This window comes from Aotus nancymaae, unplaced genomic scaffold (genome assembly GCF_030222135.1).
Source record: "Aotus nancymaae isolate 86718 unplaced genomic scaffold, 86718_ANA_hifiasm-v0.15.2.pri h1tg000040l, whole genome shotgun sequence".
NCBI lineage: Eukaryota > Metazoa > Chordata > Mammalia > Primates > Aotidae > Aotus > Aotus nancymaae.
The window spans coordinates 112,501,571-112,511,403 of record NW_026988454.1 but is presented as its reverse complement, the minus strand read 5'-3'; positions in this window follow the sequence as shown (position 1 = coordinate 112,511,403).

Genomic DNA, 9,833 nt, shown 5'->3' with positions numbered 1-9,833 from the left:
CTGCTTACTTAACCTGCTACACCACCATTCTTAGAGATTTTTCATATGATCCAAATCTAATTTTTGACAGTTGCCCCATGGTCTGCTTTCATCTCCAGGCCCTCAAGATCCAGTCTCGAAGGTGAGGTATTCCATGACTCCCTCCTGCCTTATCCAAATTAGAGTTTGTTTTTGCAGGTTTTTTGAGTTGTTGTTTTTATTTTAAGTTTTTATTTAGCTTTTTTATTATTTAGTGAGACCTGCCTCAATATAGAGTCACCATGGTTGCGATTAAAAATTATCATGCTTGTAAAACCAACTAAATGGCAGAATAATATGAATAATATCTAATTATTATGTGTGTGTTTGTTATTTGTTTATTAAATAGAATTTTGATAATCTAAGGACTCTGCTGTTACTGACAGATCAACTATCTAAAAATATCAAATAGTCTGATTAATTATTGTGAATAAGAGAAAACGAAACAACTAAACAAAAAACACCAATAGCTGTTAAAACTTGCCATTTTTTTTTTTTTGTTCTTCAAGTAATAAATCCTAAATACAAGGGCTTTCAATTAAAACGAAATAATGGAGGTCCTAACGTTAATTTAAAAAATGAGTTGCTAATGAAGGGTTATTACACTTGACCCTTAAACAACATAGATTTGAACTGTGTGGAGCCACTTACATGTGAATTTTCTTCTGCCTCTGCCATTCTTGAGACAGAAAGACCAATACTTTCTGTTACTCCTACACCTCAGCCTATTAAAAGTGAAGACAACTGGGGTGAAGGCTTTTAGGATGATCCACTTCCACTTATTGAATAACAAATATATTTTCTTTCTTACGATTTTTAAAAATAAAATTTTCTTTTTCCTAGCTTTATTGTAAGAATACAGTAAAACATACATATAATATACAATATATAATTGACTGTTTACGTTGTCCGTACGACTTCCAGTCAATTACAGGTTATAAGAAGTTAAGTTTTGGGGATCTAAACTTATGCATGGGTTTTTGACTGCACAAGGGGTTGATGCCTCCAATTCCCATGGTTGTTCAAGGACTCACTATATTTTGCTCATTCTAAAAAGCAGCTCTTATGTGCAAGAATTGGTGCCCACCTTTCTTTGACTTTCTTATAATTTCCTAGTAAAATGAATATAATTATGTGGAGAAATTATTGATAGTTTCTCCAATAACCCTATTTCTGCCAATGAATCTACCATTCTGGATCAATTTTTCATCTGAATATTGTTTAGCAAAAATTTATCCTGGCATTTGATAGATCTGAACAAAAGTCGTAGTTTCTAGTGCTTAATTCACACTGTTGTTGAAAGTTTACATTCCTTTTTAATGTGTGTGTACTTCATGGTTCTCAAACAAGATACTTAACAAATAAAAGTTGTACAGTAAAGATTTATTGAAGAAAGAAAAAAATGAAAAGTGAGGATGAAAAAATGAAAAGTGAGGATAAAAAAACACTTCCTTTATTATTATAGCACATCTGGGCACAGGATTTTAAGTATTCATTTCTTAGAATGCTATTGACTGCCTTAATGTTTCCCTCAGTTTGCCTGCTCTTTAGACAGGATTCTTCCTGATTATAGGCTTCTGATCTACCTTTTCTTAGAGCATGTACTTGGGAAAACTTGCAATTGTAAATTTTTTCTCTGGCCCTTTGAGGTGTAAATCTTATATAACCCAGGAACATCTTTCTCAAGAACTTTGAAACCATCAGTTTGAATTGTAATCATATAGAACCTAGAGACTGTCTTTTAAACTCTGTGGAAGAGTAGAAGTTGAACCTCACCTAACAATCAGTAAACATGGACAACCTAATCACATTGACCAAGATACCCTCAATGTCCTACAGGACTTTTCCATTAGCTGGCTCCAGTGTTTTAAAATCTTCCAGCGTTTTGTTTCAGTGGAGTTGAATTTAATCTGTCTTTCCTATTGCAATATAATTTTAACACTTATTACAATAGTATTGAATAAAGTTTTCCTTGTCTTTTTTTTTATGTAGTTTAGATTCTGGGGTACATGTGCAGATCATGCAGGATTGTTGCATAGGTACATGCACGGCAAGGTGTTTTGTTGCCTCCATCCCACCATTATCTATACCCGGCATTTCTCCCCACGTTATCCCTCCCCACCCTCCCCCCACTGTCCCTCCCCTAGCCCCCCCCAAACAGACCCCAGTGTGTGATGCTCCTCTCCCTGTGTCCATGTGTTTTCATTGTTCAACACCCACCTACGAGTGACAACATGCAGTGTTTGATTTTCTGTTCTTGTGTCGGTTTGCTGAGAATGATGGTTTCCAGATTCATTCATGTCCCTACAAAGGACATGAACTCATTGTTCTTTATGGTTGCATAGTATTCCATGGTGTATATGTGGCACATTTTCTTTGTCCAGTCTATCATTGATGGACATTTGGGTTGGTTTCAGGTCTTTGCTATTGTAAACAGTGCCACAATGAACACAGGTTTGCATGTGTCTTTATAATAGAATCTATATAGTCCTTTGGGTATAAATCCAGTAATGGGATTGCTGGGTCAAATGGAATTTCTATTTCTAGGTCCTTGAGGAATCGCCACACTGTCTTCTACAATGGTTGAACCAATTTACACTCCCACCAACAGTGTAAAAGTGTTCCTATTTCTCCACATCCTCTCCAACATCTGTTGTCTCCAGATATTTTAATGATCGCCATTCTAACTGGTGTGAGATAGTATCTCAATATGGTTTTGATTTGCATTTCTCTAATGACCAGAAAAAATTAGCATTTTTTCATATGTTTGTTGGCTTCGTAGATGTCTTCTTTTGAAAAGTGTCTGTTCATATCCTTCGCTCACTTTTGGATGGGTTTGTTTGTTTATTTCTTGTAAATCTGTTTTAGTTCTTTTTAGACTCTGGATATTAGCCCTTTGTCTGATGGGTAGATTGCAAAAATTTTTTCCCATTCTGTTGGTTGCTGGTTCACTCTAATGATTGTTTCTTTTGCTGTACAGAAGCTCTTAAGTTTAATTAGATCCCATTTGTCTATTTTGGCTTTTGTTGCCATTGCTTTTGGTGTTTTAGTCACGAAGTCCTTGTGTATGCCTATGTCCTGAATGGTTTTGCCTAGGTTTTCTTCCAGGGTTTTTATGGTATTAAGCCTTATGTTTAAATCCTTAATCCATCTGGAGTTAATTTTAGTGTCATTTTTAACAAGTATTATGTTATTATGTATTATGTGCAAGTTTTCTTTTATACTACCTCCCTACTGTCTCCCTACCTTTGCAGTTCCTCATTATCTTTTATACTTTAGGTCAGATGTTATGACATCCATTTCCAAGAGACAAAAGGATAATGAGACTAAAGTGAACTCAAGAATATAACTCTCCCCACACAACACTGGGCTTATTTAAATTTTAAAATGTCATCATTTTCTATGGAAGCCAAGTTCAGTCCTCCTCACTTCAGATACAGCAACATTTTGGGTAGAGAAAGTCATCCTTTATATTTCATAAACAGAGGATGCTTGAATGAAATAAACAAGAAGGTCAAGTGGTCCAGAATCTATTTTCAAGGAGTAATGGAGAACAAGTGGAGAAAACATTTAAAGCAAAGATGTCAAGAGGAAGACACAGGTCACTTAGAGAATCAGAAAAAAACAACAACAAAGAGATGCATTTGAAAGTGCTAATTTAAAAATGCAAAAATAAACAAAATTCCTTAAGCCTCTGCCAAGTAATCCATGAACTTTGTACATTCTTATTGCACAAAACAGGTGGGTAAACAGATAACGTCTGAACAGTCAGTAGGAAAATGATTCTTTTCCTATAGATATACAGTTAGATAGGATAACCTACAAAACTGGAGCTTTCATAGGCATATTCTTTTGTACTTCCCCAACTGCTTCTCTTTCATCATCCTTAATCAACCTTAGTAAAACAAAGAAATATCTCGTATGGATTACATAGCACTGGAACCAGTAACTCTAGACCTTAAAACTCTGGAATGTAGAATAATGAACTTTAATTTCTAGAAAAGAAGGAACTAGAAGGAAATCATATGTAGCTTATTGTAAGGATTTTGTTTTTTAAAAAGTTAGGATGAACATTAGAAAAATCCTCAAGTAAATCTATGGTGTGTTAAGTTTCAGCAATGCCAGTATTTGTGAAAGCACTTTATACTTTATTTTCTCCTACATAGTATCCTCCAGCGGTTCTTCATAGCTTTTATGATGTATTTTATATTATTTGTCAGCAGATAATTTCCCTCAGAATATGTTCTTCCTAACTTTTTTGTGCTCATTTGCCTTCTTTACCTCTTAAACCTTATTTGGAACATCAGCATTTGTTTTGTTGAGTAAATCATGTAACAGCTATTTCTGACAGGAGTGATAATACAACGAGCGTATTTATCTGAGAACATGTAGTCATTTTTCTCTCTTCAAAAGATGTAAACTGAACTACCTCTGCTTATTGTATATATTTCTACCTGTTTGCTGACTTTGGTACCTTTTATTTTGATGCTAAAACATTTGCTGGTCCTTGGCTATCAGCTCATTTTTATCAGTGAAGCACTATAGACACTCATTGGTAGTACATGATGTTAGGTCTTATAAATTGGTAAACTTTACTGTAGATTAATCAAACATTGATGTAGTTTATATTTTGTATAAGCTGTATATCAATACATTTTATCTGACTCTGACAGGTAAAGTGTATTGATAAAGAAGGGTATCTAATAGGATGCTAAAGCCCAGAGATGTCTTTTTTTTGGCTCCTGGTGAGAATTCCAAGTGACAATAGAACCTTAGCTTTGCTGACTATCTTTTATTTTAAACTTTTTCATCTTCTTTTTTGATATTGTGTTTTTGTTTTTGTTAATTAACAACCACTAAATTATTCTCCATTAGTAGCAGTAACTAGGAAGAGTTTGGCTTTATCATCTGATCATTTCATTACTATGGCTGATGGAAGAGAGAAATGTGTTCTATCACCTATGAGAGATGATGACGAATGCAGTTTGTTAATATTTTTCATATATTTGTCTATTTTGAGCTCAAATAAATGAATAATTTTATGCTCCCTGGGAAGAAATGTGTGAGTTTTTTTGTGTGTGTGTTTATTTGTAATCTGTGGTTGAAGTTGTAGAGCTGAAACTATAATACAAGCTCTCTATGTGCTTGTTTGTCTGTGAGTTTATAAACAAGAAGGCTTTGACATTTACCTTTGACTATAAAATGTCTTTTTTTGCCTCCAAAATATATTGATAAATTATTATAAAAGAATGTGCATGGCTGTAGAATGTTGTGCTATTTAAAAGACAAAATGCGCAGGACAATTTGGGAGGTGATCTTATTTACTTTATTGGAACAGGGAGATTGCTAATTAATGAGAAACGTCCCAAAAGCAAAAGAAGAATCTGGGATTTAAGAGAAGCTAGAAAACAAAGGAGTAATCTACAAGCATATGAAAGTCATGAATAAGGAGGGAGAAGTATTTTACTTCAAAATATGTGAGAGCATGATGGTTCTTTGCCATGAAGCACATTATCACAAGGGTGGGGAACTTCTTTGTTGTTGCCGCTTTCTAGGAACACAGGGCTGAGATAAAATTTGACATCGACAGTTACATGTACTTAGTATTTTATAATATTTGCATGAATCAATTCTCATTTATCTACCTGCTATTTTTTAAATGTACTATGTAAGTTAGATCATTCTCATTAAAAGTTAATATTGCTAGTGGAGTCGATATAATAAGCAACAATGACATAAATATGTGTGTGTGCTCTTTCTTCCCAAGGAGATATGGAATAATTTTATCTCAAAGTATTAGCTTCTTCTAGAATATGAAAGCATATATAGCAATGAACATATAAAGAAGGACAATTTTATCTTAGCTGTGTCTAAATAGAAGCCATAACACATATTAAAATTTTTACAACGTTTGCTCATTTCTGATGGGCTTATGCTTTTGTGTTTTGGCTAATTTCTTCCCCTTTGATATGAAAGATTATCCTTTACATTCTATAAAATTTACCTACATAGAAAAAAAATCTCTATCTTACCAGAATTGTTTTCATTTATTTCAAAGAAGATAGTAACCCTATCTTGCATTTTCTGTGAAAATGTTGGAATCTAACTCTGGTAAGTACCTTGCTCCAAGTTTTAAAAAACTTCCTCTTGTCATAAAGATATGAGAAATTTATTTTTCCATTGGATAAAGCCAATTAGCAAACACAGATGCCCTGTGACTGAACTCTAACATTTTAAAAATATTTTTCCACTAGTCACCCCAGTCTTTAAAAACCTTCAGCCTCCTGCTCCTGCATAATTTAGTTCAGACTTAGTTCTGATCTCTCTCTCCTGTTGCAATAGCCCCTTTCCTCCTGTGCAATACTCCTTTCAAATAAATGTCTATACTAAATCTGGATTTGTTTTTTATTTGACACATTTGACATGTACATGTTATATTTATATAAAAATCATGGTTTTCTGTTTTTATGAAAAAATTATTTGAACGCTTCAAATGTCAAAATTTGGAGCCCCTCACCCCTGACCAGGAAAAATTTCTTTAATTTAAATTAGCAAAGAGTTGAAGACCTGGCTGCTGGTATTATAGGAGCAGAGTGGAAGGTTAGAACTGAGAATTCTGATTCAGCATGTAATAAATTATCATTTTTTTCTTGTGATTTTTCATTGCCCTCTGCTTCATTTTTGGTTTCTAATTTCAAAGCTCTTCTTTAGTTTCTTCAATTTTTAAGTTTCCTACTTTCTTCAGAGGAAGAGTCATCTGACTGCATAAGTAAAGGAAGACACCGAAGAAGGGTGGTGGGGAGAAGGTTTAACTCTTCTAAATAACAACTTTTAATCAGTCATTTTGGGTCTTATATTTCCATCATTTATACTCATTTTTATTTCCCAAGCTGAGTTACAAATTTATGTCTTTCAAATGTTATATTTCTCATTGATAGTATGAATATTTTCCTCATACTTGTTTGTTGATCAAATACTTGACAAACATAGTTACCAGATTGGTTTATACATGTAAATTGCTAAAATCTCTAAAAGTTTGTTCTATTTTTGGATATATATTAAAAATTTTTTACAGGAGACACATTATCAAACATCAGTTATCATTATAATTGCATTTATGAAGCTCTGTGGTTTTTTGATGTCAATCAAGACAGAGTTCCCTATAGATTAAAAGAAATCGTTAATAGTGTGAAATTTTTAATTGTGAGAGAAAAGAGATTTTTAAAGTGAGTCTTATAGATTTTCCACAAAGGGCTTCCCTAAATCTAAAAGGAGAAATGACTCAGGAATTCCTCTGTTTAGGAATAAAGGGTGAAATGTGTTGTAATTTTAGCAGTGCCAACGAGTAGTACAGATGGGATGAAGAGATAGCTAGGCAGATGGTGCCAAAGCAACAATAGCAGCTGCTGGTGAGTGAGAGCTGAGCAGATGGTGCAATGGCATAGGCCACGGCAGCCATCAGCAGTGAGAAGTATTGTAAGTTCATGTTAGAAGATTCTGGAACAGCTGTCCTGAACCTAGTACAATACGAAGCCCTTAATTTCAATGATCATTTGTTAGTATGCAAGGATATCGAGTGTTGAGGAAAGACACCAGTGATTATTGAGCAGGATGATGCTTCTATAAGAATACAGTCATTAATTTTATCTTTTCAGTAATCTGACTAAGCAAAGAAAATGTTACTTACTGTGTGTATACTTGGAGGTATAAGAAGGAGCCCTAATATTTGCATGAGGCATTATTGTTGATGTTTTCTAAGCAAATATACCATTTCTTACTCCTTCTAGCTGTTTTTTCTTACTGCATTCAAGCCTTCAGATGCATAAGAGACAATAGGGTATTGGCTGCAAAATAAAAAGTTCTGGGTTCTTTTTCAAAACTGTTAAATCAGAAATTCTAGGAATAAAGCCATCAATCTGTCATTAATAAGCCTTTTTAGGGAATTTTATGCACCCTAAATTTAGTTTCCACCTTAAGGATATTTAGGGAAATTTTGACCAAAATGTAAAATTCATATGAATCAGTATAGCTGCAAATGAAAAGAAGTCAGAAGTCGTATTTTTTAACTTATGTGTAGAGGATGTCGTATGAGATGATTTTGACTTCATATGTGACTAGATGCAGGTACTCAAATGTTATTTCTCTTTCTCATTCTCAATCTCTCAGATCTGCTTGTCTCTGCTGGGTCTCTTTCTATGGAGTAGGAAGGTTGATTTTCCAAACAATTCCTCTCCTTGTCCCTGAAAATGGCTGTTCTTAATTGAATTGTATTCCTATCCTAGGAAACAATAATTTCCAGGTCTGCAATGAAAAATTTTGTCATAGGCCAGCAAGTGTAGTGACCAGGGAAAAAGTGAATATGGATAATTTTGGAAATTGAATATACTTTAACAGAACTCAAACTAGAACAGGATGAGGTGGTCCTAAAAATAGAGAGTAAATCAAAATATGCGTATGCTAAAGAATCTGAACCTTATTTCTGAGAAGATTTTTAAAATGACATTGAAAGACTTAGGCAATTGGCAGTTTTAGATACTCATTTTTGAAACATTATCTTTATCATTCCTTTAATTCTTAGGGACAAATATTGTCAAAAACTTCTTGAAATTTAAGTAATCTTAACAATGGAACTCCTCTCACACCTCTATCTTCCTGCCTTAAAATGTATTCGACTTAAAACTGACAAGTGGATAGAAGCTAAACATTTTCTAAATAATTTGCTATGAAACCAGAACTTCTAGTTCTGCAATGCTTTAACTTTAGGATAAGAGTAGTTGGCCAGGTGTGGTGGCTCATACCTATAATCTTAGCACTTTGGGAGGCTGAGGTGGGCAGATCACAAGATCAGGAGATCAAGACCAGCTTGGCCAATATGTTGAAACCGTGTCACTACAAAAATTACAAAAATTAGTCAGTCATGGTGGCGGGCGCCTGTAGTCCCAGCTACTTAGAAGGCTATGGCAGGAGAATTGCTTGATCCTGGGAGGCGGAGGCTGCAATGAGTCCAGATTGTGCCACTGCACTCCAGTCTGGGCAACAGAGCAACACTCTGTCTCAAAAAGGAAAAAAAAAAAAAAAGAGTGGTAATGTGTATTGGCTGGTCATATTTCAAAAAAATGAACCATAGAAAGAATGATATTCATGGAAGAAACTAGTATCTTTACAATATGCAGAGAAAGTGTTTGCACTGGATTCTCTATAATATGAATATGCTCACTTAAAACTGATATTCCATATCTCCTGACCTAATTATTAAAAAGCATTAAAGATTAGGGGTTTATGATAATAGAAGAAAAACAGCTTTCCAGTATTGAGTATTTAAAATATGCAAAGAGCTCAACATGTGTTTTATCACTTAATTCTCACTATAATTCTACTAGGAAGTACTAACACGATTCTCATTTTTCTGATGAAGGGTTTGAGACTTTAGGGAATTAAATAACCAGACCAAGATCACGTAAGAATAAATGGTAGAGATAAGACTTGAATGATTTTCTCTCTGATCTCAGGACATATATTCTTAACCACTATGTCCATTATGCCAGTGACTTAACCAATTTTATCCTGTTTTCTACTTGGTAAAACACATATTATAACATTACTCACAGGATACCTGTGAGCGTTAAATGAAACATATACACACAAAGTGACTAAGGCAGTAATTTAGGTTCATCATTTGGAATATGTGGGCTCCTGAATCACTATGGCTCTGGGAGAAACTGCTGTATTGTTGCTTACTAGTTTATTTTTATTTGTAGGCCCAGAAGTAACTCATATCACATTTGTTCACAGCTAATGGTTGGAGATGGTCAGTG